This window comes from Mustela lutreola, chromosome 5, assembly GCF_030435805.1.
Source record: "Mustela lutreola isolate mMusLut2 chromosome 5, mMusLut2.pri, whole genome shotgun sequence".
NCBI lineage: Eukaryota > Metazoa > Chordata > Mammalia > Carnivora > Mustelidae > Mustela > Mustela lutreola.
The window spans coordinates 107,115,845-107,129,242 of NC_081294.1; positions in this window are offsets into that span (position 1 = coordinate 107,115,845).

Sequence of the window (13,398 nt, forward strand, 5' to 3'; positions counted from 1 at the left end):
GGCCCTCGCCTGTCTTCGTTGTTGTCCCTAGCCAGGGCCCTCACTGTTGTGGTCATTTATGGTGGCAGCTGAGGCTACAAGGGTAGGTACCTTAATTTCAAGAAGAAGTTAGAGAATGAGTTCCCCAGATGCCTGGACATCTGCAGCAAGGGGGCTCCCCAGGCCACCGGCTATGTGGACATGGAAAGCTAGTTTCTGAGGCTGGAAGGCCACCTTGGCTCAGGGCTAATATGCCCTGAAAGGGCTAATATAGCTAATATGGCAAATCCAGCTACCTTGGCCCAGCCTCTGTGGCAGGTGCTTCAGGACAGGAAGGACTAAAATGTCTTGTGGATGCCTGGGCTTTCCCTGATGTTCTTGCAGTCACCTTGTAGGAGCAGAGAGATTGATGCCTCTCGTCCCTGCCCTCGTGAGTGCGTGTGTGTGCGCGCACGCGCACCGAAGTTTAGCTCTGCACCCTGCCTGCCTTGCTCCTTCCTCTCCCCACATTTCCTCATATCCCCGTATCCCCCAGCCCTGTGATTACACTCCGGCATTTGGGATGATCAGGTTTGAGGGTTCCTTTTCAGGGAGTGGCCGAGAGAGGCATCTGGGTGAGCGAGCTGCAGATTTCAGTAGTGTTGGCAATGGTTCACTATTCAGTAAATATTGCATGAGTTTAACAAGGAAAGAAGGAAGTGAAAAATCCTGATAGCCAGGCCATACACCAGACCAAAACTGGGCTCTCTGGGATGAGGAGGATGAGAACTCAGTCATTTTTTAAGCTCCCCAGGTGATCCTAGTGTGCAGCTAGAGTGATCCACAGTGTTCTACTATGTCACAGACCTCCGTAAAAATATAATCTCGGTGCTAACAGGTTTTTTTAACGTATGTTTTTTTAGAAAATGAATTTGAAGCCTATTTGCGTCATTTGCCTCTGGCTAACCTTATTCCCTTTGTGTAAAGACTATATTCTTCAAGTCACGTCAGGGAAACCTAGGGCAAAGTAGCCAGTTGGCCACATGTATTTATTAAAGTTTCTGAAAAAGGTGATTATATCAATACTAGTTAAGGCCTTCCTTTTATGTAATTTTTTCAGTTTGGTTGATAACTCCTAGAGGATAGTGCTGAGTTTATTTAATGGACCTCACAGCATCAGGAATAACGTCATGTTTCGGCTTTTGAAATTACTTTGAAGAGCTTTTAAAATTATTTTCAACCAAAAATGTAGTCTTTTAGGACTATAAATTAGAAGCCATCTGTGAAGCTGCTGAGTTTTATAGAAAAGCCTTCATTTAGATTGACATTTATCTTGTAATGTGGCAGTAGAAAAAATTCTGAAACATTTGCAGAACAAAGGTTAAGGCCAGACTTACTCAGTGTGATGTTTATAAAGCATAAATCTGCACAGAAAGGGGGTAGATTTATTATTTATGTTTAACTACAGTGTCTATTGTGCATTGCAAAATCTCATATTAAACAAAGTAGATTCACTGAGGAAACAGGGAAAGGAGGGAGGCTGAGAATAAGGGAGGGAGGAAGTCCAGTGAATCTTTGTGGCAGCCTTCTTTAAACTGTCTCCTGACATTTCCTGACTTTAGAACATTTTTGCCAATTTTTATTTTGAATATTTTCAAACAAGGAGAAAAGTTGAAAAGAATCTTGCAGTGACATCTGTATATCCTTACGTATCTCTAATGCCTGAAAACCAGGAGAGCTGATGGTGTAGCCTTTATTCAAAGAACAGCACGCTTGAGATCCAGGAAGAACCAGTATTTCAGTTCCAGTATGAAAGTAGCAACAAAAAGTGATATTCCACTTCAAAGGCAAGGTCAACCTTTCATTCATTCTATCAAGTCTTGAACTGATTGGATGAGGCCCACTCACTTGAGGAAGGTAAACTGTCTGTTTAAATGCTAATCTCATCCAAAAACACCCTCACAGAAACATCCAGACTAATATTTGACCAAATAGACCTGGAGATCTTGGGGCTCAGTTGACACATAAAATTATTAATTGCATTAGTTATCTATTGCTGCCTGAAAGTATTATTACATACTTTGCAGCCTAAAGCAACACATATTTGTTATCTCATGATTTCTGTGAGTCAGGATCCCGGGCATGGCTTCATTGGGTCCTGTTCTTAGTGTCCCACCAGGCTGCACAAGGTGTCCACCATGGCTTGGGTCTCATCTGAGACTTGACTGGGAAGGTATCTCTTTCTAAGTTCACTCAGGCTGTGGGCAGACTTCAGTTTCTTGAGGGCTTATCTTTCTTTTTTTTTTTTTTTTTTTTAAGATTCTATTTACTTATTTGACAGAGAGAGTGCCTGAGCAGGGGGACCAACAAAGGGAATGAGAGAAGTAGACTCTCTGCTGATCATTATCTGAGCCAAAGGGAGACACTTAACCCACTGAGCCCCCCAGGCACCCAGAGGGCTCTGATCTCTTGTTGGCTGTCAGCTGAAAGCCATCCACAGCTCCCAGAGGCCACTACGGTTCTTTGTCATTGGGATTCCCTGACATGGCCAATTACTTCTTCAGAGGTAACAAGGCGTAGGTCAGAAGCCACCATCTCAAGTAATTTAATTACATAATCATATGCATAAACATTCATATCCTGTCACGTTTACCATATTTTATTGTCTAGAAGCAAGTCACAGGTCCTGCTCACACTCAAGGAGAAGTCACGTAAGAGCATGAACACCACGAGATGATGGGACCTACTTTAAGCCTGTGCACCACAATTCTTTATTTAGACTTAAGAATTGTTCACATTTTGCCACATTTGCCTTCTCTCTGTCTAGACACACACACACACACACACACACACACACATTTCTGCTGAACTTTTTTTTTTAAGAGTTTTTTTTTTTTTTTTTAAAGAGTTTATTTATGTATTTGACAGACAGAGATCTCAGCCTGGGGGAGAGGTAGGCGGAGAGAGGGGGAAGCAGGCTCCCAGCTGAGCAGGGAGCCTGATGTGGGGCTCGGTCTCAGGACCCTGGGATCATGACCTGAGCCGAAGGTAGAAGCTTTAACCAACTGGGCCACCCAGGTGACCCTTCGGCTGAACTTCTAAAAAATACTTGTCATGATTAATATTACCCTGTAAATACTCATTAGTCTCTTAATAATAGTGCATTTCTATATAACTATGAAACTATTTTCAAGAAAATTAAAAAATTCCTTTCAAGAAAATTAACAATAATTCCATTCAATCATTTAATATTCAGACCAGGTTCAGATATCCCCAAACACATCTTTTGTAAATTTTTTTTATTAATTATTTTTATTAACATATAATGTATTATTTGCCCCAGGGTTACAGATCTGTGAATCGTCAGGTTTACACACTTCACAGCACTCACCCTTTCACATACCCTCCCCAATGTCCATAAACCAACCACTCTCTCCATACCCCCCCTTGCCCCAGCAACCCTCAGTTTGTTTTGCGAGATTAAGAGTCTCTTATGGTTTGTCTTCCTCCATCTTGTTTCATTTTTTCCTTCTGTACCCCCAACCCCCCGACTCTGCCTCTCAGAGTCCTCATATCAGGGTGATTATATGATAATTATCTTTCTCTGATTGACTTATTTCGCTCAGCATAATACCATCTAGTTCTATCCACATGATTGCAAAAGGCAAGATTTCATTTCTTTTGATGGCTGCATAGTATATATATATATATATATATATATATATATATACACACACCACATCTTCTTTATTCATTCATCTGTTGGATCACAGGTGGATCACAGAACCTGGACATCTAGGTTCTTTCCATAGTTTGGCTATTGTGGACATTGCTGCCATAAACAGTGGGGTGCACATGCCCCTTTGGATCACTACATTTGTGTCTTTAGGGTAAAAACCCAATAGTGCAATTGCCGGGTCGTAGGGTAGCTCTATTTTCAATTTTTTGAGGAACCTCCATGCTGTTTTCCAGAGTGGCTGCAACTTTTGTAAATTTTTGAAAACCAAGATTCAGTCATATTTCATTCATTACATTTGATCATGTCTTTTAGTTTTTTAGTCTACCTTAGTTACACCACCAAATTAAAAAATAAACTTGGATTCTATTATACATACAGAAAAGCACAAAAATCATTGGAAATGGTAGTCAGCATTATAAGAAAGAATGGGTCTAAAATTGTAAAAGAAGAAAGAAAACTGTCTTTGCAGATGACATGATTGTGTATCTATAAAGACAACCCCAAAGTATCTGTAAGCCATTACCATAAAAAATTCAGTAAGATCTCTTGATATAAGGTCATTGTACAGAAATCATTTCTACATATTAGCAACAAAAAATGAAAATGAAATGTAAAAAATATCAATTATAATACCAGGACAAAGTTGCAAGTTCCCAGAAACAAACCCAACAGAACATGTGTAAGCCTCTCCTCTACACTAAAAACTATAAAATGATGAGAGAAAATAGAGATGATTTAAATAAATGAAAAGATGTTAATTTTTCAAAAATTGGTCTTTCGATTCATAATAATGCCAATCAAAGTTCCAGCAGGTATTTTTGTGGAAATTGGCAAGTTGATTCTAAAATTCATGTGGAACTGCAAACCATCAGGTGCGGCAATGCTGAATAAGAACAAATTTGGAGGATTTACACTGTAAAATTTCAAGACTGACAATAAAGCTAGAATAATCAAGATGCTTTGGAATTAGCTTAAGGAAAGACAAATAGTTCAATGGAGTAAAACAGAGTCTGGAAATATATGCAAGCATATGTCATCACTTGATATATGGCAAATGCATGACTGCAATCCATGGGGGAAAGTATAACCATTTCATAGACAGCCTTGGAGCAAAGGAGTATTTATGTAGGAAAAAAAAAAGGAAACTTGATCCCATCTCACATCATATGCAAAAATTAATTTCAGGTGGATCACAGACCTGGAGCTGGGAAGTGCAATAATACAACCTCTAAAGGAGAACAGGGGAAAGGGTCCTCCTGAACATATAGAGGCAAACATTTCTAAAACAGTAAACAGAAAGCATTAATCATAATGGAAGAAAAAACCCTGATAATTGAACTTCATTAAAATAAAGCATGTCTGTTCATTCAATTCATTCATTTCAATTAGGAAAGAAAAAGAAAGTCAAAGACTATTTGTCTAAGTTCTAAGATATCCAGAACACATGGAAATACAAATCGCCAAAAATAAACAAAGAAAAAAAAATAAAAACAACTGAAGCTTGAAAAAATGGGCAAAAGCATTAACAATCATTTTATAAACAACTATTCCCAAATGACTGATAAACATACGGGAAGGAGTTCAACATCATTGGTTATAAGAGAAATGCAAATTAAGCTCACAATGAAATACCATTACACACTCATCAAAATGGCTAAAATGAAAATGATGACAAATTTAAGAGCTGATGAGATTATGGAAATGTTGGATTTGGCATATATTTGCTGGTGAGACTAAAGCTGGTACAACCACTTTGGAAGAGTGTTTGGCGCCCTGTACTAAAGCTAAGTGTATGCCTGCCCAGTGACTCTAGAGAGTCCGTGTGCACCAAAGGGACACAGAGGAAACCTTCATAATGCCAAACTGGGAACACCCCAAATATCCACTGACAGGAGAACACAAAATATAATGTGCTATATTCATATAATGGACTATTATGTAATTAAAAAACCACTACTGAGAGATGCAGGAATAAAGATGAACATGACAGACATTATGCTGAGCAAAAAAAAGACACCAGTCAGACACGGAAGTCCGATGGAGTTCATAGGAAAAAATTAATCAAATGAAATAGGACTTGGAATAGTGTGTGTGTGTGTGTGTGTGTGTGTGATACAGACTAAGAAGGTTATCATGGAACTTTCTGAGATACTGAAAATGTTTTATATCTTGATGTGGGTGGTGGTGAGAGGTTGCATATAAGTCTAAAAATCCATCTAATGGTTTACATTAAGATTATTGTACTTTATGGGGTGCCTGGGTGGCTCAGTCATTAAGTGTCTGCCTTGGGCTCAGGTCATGATCCCAGGGACCTGATCGAGCCCCACATCAGGCTCCCAGCTCAGTGGGACGCCTGTTTCTCTCTCTCCCACTCCCCCTGCTTGAGTTCCCTCTCTCACTGTGGCTCTCTCTGTGAAATAAGTATTTACTTGACAGAGAGAGAGAGAGATCACAAGCGGGCAGAAAGGCAGGCAGAGAGGGAGGGGGAAGCAGGCTCCCCGCTTGAGCAGAGAGCCTGATGCAGGGTTTGATCCCAGGACCCTGAGACCACGACCTGAGCTGAAGGCAGAGGCTTAACCCACCGAGCCACCCAGGTGCCCCTAAATAAATAAAATCTTAAAAAAGAAAGATTATTGCACCTTATGAATGTCACCATATGTGTTTACCCCACAATAAAAAAGTTGTAAAAGAAAATAAATATAAACAAACCCAAAGTTTATAACTCTAAATTTGCCCAAATTGAACAGCCCCTGCTCTTTTCCCATCACTGTCCCCATAAGTGTAACCATGATCATGATTTCCAACACCACAGATTAGTTTTGCCTGTTTATGAATTTTATGTAAGATAAACTTTAGAGTATTAATTCTGTTGTTTATTTATTTTACTAAACATATTTGTGAAATTTGTCTCCTCTGTTATATGTAGTTGAAGTTCATTTATTCTTGCTGTATAACATTCCACGTATGACTGTACCAACATTTATCCATGCTGCTGTTGATGGGGATTTGGGTCATTTCTAGTTTATGTCATTGATTGTTTTTAGGGTCCAGTCTGGTTTTCCTAAAAATTGCCCAACATTCTGCTTTTATGATGCTACCACTTGACTTGGTCCTTTATCTTCTATATTTCTAATAAATTGGAATTTGTGTCTGGAGGCTTGTTCCAAATCCGATTCATTTTACAGTGCATTTCTGACATAGCTCTTACTTCTCATGATGTAAGCAGGGCCATTTGCATCTTTTTCCATGACGTTGGTTTTTGTCCATTTTTCTATCAGCTATTTTCTTTTCTATTCCTCAGTGCTTTTTATATATTGTGGAGATGGAAACTTTTTTAAAAAACGTACTTGCTTGCCCAAACTTCAATCCCTGTATTTTCTCTGAGTACTCACTATGAATCATTCTGAATTCATTAAAAGAGAAATGACACTCAGAGCGCCTGGGTGGCTCAGTGGGTTAAAGCCTCTGCCTTCAGCTCAGGGCATGATCCCAGGTCCTGTGGTCGAGCCCTGCATCGGGCTCTCTGCTTAGCGGGGAGCCTGCTTCCCCCTCTCTTTCTGCCTGCCTCTCTGCCTACTTGTGATCTCGGTCTATCAAATAAAGAAACAAAATCTTAAAAAAAAAAAAAGAAATTACTCTCTCTGGGTCTTTTTCTACTGAAAAGCTGGAATACATGAGATGTCCACTTTCATCCCCAAATATTTCATCCCCAAATATAACCTTGACAGATACTGTACACACTTCACGGTGAATATGGTAAATATGGTTGGGTTTTTCTTCATGTTTCTGTGGTCCCTGGCCTGCTCCATGCTACATTGCTGCCTGTTCGGGAACCCAGGTTGAGTAAACATGGGTTCCCTGTCCTCAGAAGGCCTTGCTCTTTCTCTCCATATTCACAGGGATTTACTTCAGCTGTGAACATCTTTGTTTCCGCCTGTGACTTCCTTTCCTTTCACCTCCTCTGTGAGGTGGGCCACGCTCCTGATTCCTTCCCTCTTGCACCTCCTCTCAAGACCCACGCCTTCCTCTCTGCTGTGGAGCCCTCAGGGGCGTTCTCCATCTCCATTGCTTACCTTTCTCATTTTTGTCTTCAGTCTCTGCTTCATTGACGTCTTTCAGCTAGCCTGTGAGTATGTATTTTCCTCCCTCTTAATCCTTCTCCAGAACAAATGTTTCCCAGTGCAGTTTCTCGTGTCCACAATGGGGATAGCCAAGTATTTTACTAGGCAGAGCAGTAGGAGTTGGGGATTGGGCCAGCCTCATGGAGCCCATTACCGAGACTTTCAGAGAACACTCACCCCTAGCGTGCCTTCCCTGTGCCACAGACTTTGAAACTACAACTTATCCTTGCTCTGGGCCAGATCAGATTCTTAGTTAAGAGAAGCTACCACTGAACCTTGTCAGGGAATAATGATTTATTCTGTCTTTGCCTTTATACTCCTAAGTGGCAGGACAGGAGTGAGCAGCTTCTCTTAGGGAGGGTGGGGTTTCTTCGGATTACAATGAGTTTTCCTTTACTGTCCTCACTCTGCACACAAGGGTCTGCCCATGGTCCCCATATGGGTCCTCTCACTCTCACACTTCACCTTCTCTGGGCCCATCATCTCAGAGGCTTCCACATTTTGATGTGTCCATGTCTAGACGTCCATCCAGCCTTCAGTGTGGAGTGGAGCTGCAGGGCCACTCACCATTCTTCACAGTCTAGAGGCACTTCAAACTCCACCTGCCCAAATTAATGTCTCCCTGTTGGCTTCCTTTCTGAAGCCCCTCTCTCTCTGGGGTTCGGCACCCCTCCCTCTAGTGTCTCAGGCTTGAATCGTGGGAGTGATCTTCTCATCCTTTCTCTTCCATCTTCCAAGATTATTGCTTGATCGCTTGACAAAACAATCACCAACTTCTGCCAGCTCACCTACTCTCCTACCCACTCTTGCCTCTTAAGTTCAGGTCCTTGTCCTCCCTCCTTGAGACCATCGTATCTGTTTCTACTGCCTCACTGCCTTTGGTCGCCCCTTTCTAGTCCAGACTTCCTCTGTCTTCTATCATGCTCATTATAAAAAGTAAATCTGAGCTGATTCAGATTAATTACTAAGATTAATTCATTACTCCAATTCTTTCATGACTCCCCATAGGGCATGAGGCAAAATTAAACTACATAGCAAGGCATCCAAGATTCTATGTGATAATCTGGCCTCTTGCCATACTTCTTAATGTTCTAGCAATTCTAGAATATTCCTACTTTTTGGAATTCTCCATAATCTTTACAACTTCTTTGCTTTGCATGTTATTTTCTTTGCTTGGAACATCCATAGTCCTTCCTCACCCTACACCCTCTCCCATGGTTGAACACCTGACAAACTCCTTTCCATCCTTTAAATCTCACCTCAGCTATCACCTCCTCTGAGAAGTCTCCTCAGCCAAGCTGAGGTCTCCTTTCCCACTTGTCCTGCTCTACATGCTAATTTGTGCTTTTGCATAATCACCGTTTACTTCCATGTTTGTTTCTCAGATGAACCATGAGCTCCTTGAGATCAGAAACCGTGTCTTATCTTTGGATGGCAAGTGCTGGTGTGACTTACGAAGACGCTCAAGAACGTTTTAATGAATGAAGGAAGGGATCTTAAAATGGGTCTGCAGTGGGGCTTCGGAGGGGTGGCTGTGTTTTCATAGATAGGATCTTGCTTGATCCTGGACTGTAAACTCCATATGGGCTGATGCAACAGTTTTGCTCATGCCTATATCCCCATTGCTGAGTACAGTACCTGGAAAGTACATGGTAGCTCAATAAATAATGGATGCATGAATGGTAACTGTGGGCTCGCACGGGTACTACCATCATAATGTAGTGGAAGAACCGGGGTCTTGGGCAGGTTAAGTAACCTGTGCAAGTGTTGGACAAAGCAAGCCTCAGAGTGCCTGACCTGCCACCCCTTTCAGAGAGGAAGAGAAGTAGGCTGCTCAATGAATGCACTTGGTTGACCTGGGGAGGGCCTTTGTTCCGCAAGGGGCTGGTCCCTACGGGGTTATTTATTTTTTTTTTTTTTTAAGATTTTATTTATTTATCGGGTGGGGGGAGAGCGAGCACAGGCAGACAGAATGGCAGACAGAATGGCAGGCAGAGGCAGAGGGAGAAGCAGGCTCCCCGCCGAGCAAGGAGCCCGATGTGGGACTCGATCCCAGGACGCTGGGATCATGACCTGAGCCGAAGGCAGCTGCTTAACCAACTGAGCCACCCAGGCGTCCCCCTACGGGGTTATTTTAAGGCTTGACTTTAAAAGATGAGGTGGGGGGCGCCTGGGTGACTCAGTCATTAGGTGTCTGCCTTCGGCTCAGGTCACAATCCCAGGGTCCTGGGATTGAGCCCCGCATTGGACTCCCTGCTCACTGGGAGGTCTGCTTCTCCTTCTCCCTCTCTCTGCCTGCCACACCTCCTGCTTGTGTGCTTTCTATCTCTTTCAAATAAATAAATAATCTTAAAAAAAAAAAAAAAAGATGAGGTGGGACCATCGTATTACTGGTTGAGAATTTGAATTAAGAAACAGAGAAGAGGGGGTGCCTGGGTGGTTCAGTGGGTTAAAGCCTCTGCCTTCCACTCAGGTCATGATCTCAGGGTCCTGGGATCGAGCCCCACATCAGGTTCTCTGCTCAGTGGGAGCCTGCTTCCTCCTCTCTCTCTGTGCCTGCCTCTCTGCTTACTTGTGATCTCTGTCAAATAAATAAATAAAATCTTAAAAAAAAAAAAAAAAGAAACAGAGAAGAGGGGCGCCTGGCTACCTTAGTCGGAGGAGCATGCAACTCTTGATCTCAGGGTTGTGAGTTTGAGCCCCACGTTAGGTATAGAGATTACTTAAAAAGAAAATATTTTAAAAAAATGAGAAAAGAAACTGAAGATGAGTGAGTAGTGGGATCCCCACGAGAAGACTTTAGAGATGGCGGGCTGGAGTTACAAGGGGTACACGGTGCAAATCAGACACAGCAGGAAAGAAACCATTACTGACAGCCAGTGGAGCCCCCCCACCCCACTCATTCCCAATGGCCTTCACATTCTTGTTTCAGTGTGTGTCTTTACAATCACCCAAGGTAATTCCAGTGAGGGTTTGTTTCTTGCACCTAAGGTTTTTAATGAATGGTCCTAGGTGGACCCTGGATTGAAACCCAGGCCTTCTCTTTGAGCTCAGTGCTCTTTCCTATTATTCCAGGGCTTAGGGACATTGTCTTTGTGCATATTTTAGCAGAGGGCCATGCAAAAATGGTACATATTAAATGTATTTTAATGACAATGAGAAAAGCTGTAATTGTGAATATGAGTGGGAGGAAACAGCCAGTGAGGCAAACCAAATCCCCTCTCAATTTAAGCTAGACCAGTAGGAGAGTCCCAAGAAACTGAAAATAGGCCTTTAACAGGGTACTTATTTGTACGAGGCCTCTGCTTTATCGGCTCTTTTCTAACACAAATCTCCAGGAGTTCAGGCCGCCCCCTCCCACCTCCTCCACCTGCCACCAGGCTTGCTGGGCAGGTGGGGCCCTGAGAGGAGGACAGGAGGCCACTTGAGCATGTGGGATCCTGCCCTTCAAGTCTCAAGGCTGTGTGTGAAGAATGCCAAGACCTTGGTTTCTATCCATGTGTGGTCTTTTGACACACAAGCTAATGAATGTATTCCAGGTGCAAATCGTTCTTTCCCACGAACTGTTTTGCAGGTCTCCAGTGAGACAATTACCCAGTACCACTTAGCAGAATGACTCAAGGACAGATCTGAGGGCTGACTGGTGATGAAGCCTGGATGTTTTCCTGCCCTCTTCCCCAGCTTTAGAAATTGTATTGAAAAGGTAACATACAGAATGTTGAGGCTACCCTTGTCGCACCCACACACCTGCTTGCGGGGGCAGCAGGCTCTCCAATGTTCTGGCAGGTACTGCTTTTCAAGCGCTCAATGGGCAGGTTTATGGCGCCGGGCGAAGAGAACAGTGGGCCCAGAGGGGCTGGCCCACCTCTTCATTTCTCTGCAGAGACGCCTCTCCTTGACGGTTACCTAGCTGGGGTCACCTTTTGAAACCGACTGAAAAGAGTTTTATCTTATAAGCTTAGAAGAGTATATTTTATAAGTGATTTCCCAGAAATCACTCACAAGCCTCGGGCTGTGAAAAGAAACAGATTCTGACAAATCTCATTTAATGTACATTATTGTCAAAAGTTTGCAGAGCTGAAGGCCAGCACTTTGAAGACTTTCAGATTAGATTTGCCGAAGAAATGCTTTTTGAGACTGCGGATATCTGGAGGCACTGATAAAAAGCAAGAGTGAGATGTCCTATTGGAGCTGGATTTTCAGGAGCATAGGGGAGACGATCTTAAACGTTAGACTTCAACTTTCATTTTTAATCTAATCTTGAAAAATCACTGAACTATGAAGGAGATAATTAAGATTCAATTATAAACAAAGAACTTCTACAGGGGTTGACATTCAGCTCAGACTGAACTACACACTCTTTAAGAAAAAGCATTCTCTGGGGTACCTGGGTGGCTCACTGGATTGGGCCTCTGCCTTTGGCTCAGGTCAGTCTCAGGATCCTGGGATCGAGCCCCACATGGGGTTCTCTGCTCAGCTGGGAGCTTGCTTCCACTCTCTCTCTGCCTGCCTCTGCCTACTTGTGATCTTTCTCTCTCTCTTTAAATAAATAAAAGCTTAAAAAGAAAAAAGAAAAAGCATTCTGATAGACCCACAAATGTGATATTTAGTGCTTAAGAGACTGTTGCCTTTTTTCAAAAAATGTTCTGATGCAAAAAGGAAGTAACTCCAAGGAGGCATATAGCATAGTTATTTTTTTGATTAGTTTCATTACTGTGATAGTTCATTTTCTGGGTTTACTTAATTACGCTGTACTACTGTACTACTTGGTGATTTAATCACAAGATATAGGTATTTTGTATATACAGCTAACACCTCCAGTCAGTTGACCTTAAGTAAAGGCTATTACCCTTGACAACTGGCCCAATCTAATCCAGAGCAAGAATAGTTTTCCAGAAAGGAAATTGTCTCAAGTTTCCAACATTAGCTCCTGGCTGAATTTCCAACCTACTGGTCTGCCGTATGGATTTCAGATTTGCCAGCCCGCACAACCGCATGAGTCAATTCCTTAAAATTAATCTCTTAATATGTATTTCTTATTGTTTTTCTTTCTATGGAAAATCCTGACCAATACAATGACACGTATGCACTTGAGTAATAGCTAAAAGTTTTTGAGCTGGAAATTCAGAACCGTTCAATCTGGGTGAGCCAGATCCAGGCTCTTCCTACCTTGGGGCTTCTCTCTTCAACTAGGGATTTCCAAGGTTCTTGTCCAAAAAGAAAGAACATGGAGGATCACAAGTGGGGAGGTCTGGAGGTGAGGGCAAGCTGGGAAGGGCACACACCACTTTTTACCACATTTCACTGACCCACACTTTGTCACATAACTACACACTGATGCTAGGAACTTGGAAACTGTGGTCTAGTTTGTGGATCATCAAGGAAGAGGAAACAGGTTTGGTGAACAGCTAGCTAGGCTCTGCCACATGCGTAAGGCAAAAGAGACAGATAACAGACTAAAACTTGACTTCCACTTCCTCCAATTTTTGTTTTTGTTTTTTCCTGTTTCTTCTTTTCTTTTTTTTTCCTTTGTGAAAGATCTAGTCTTGAAGCAGAGTTGCACCCAATGTTACATTAGTA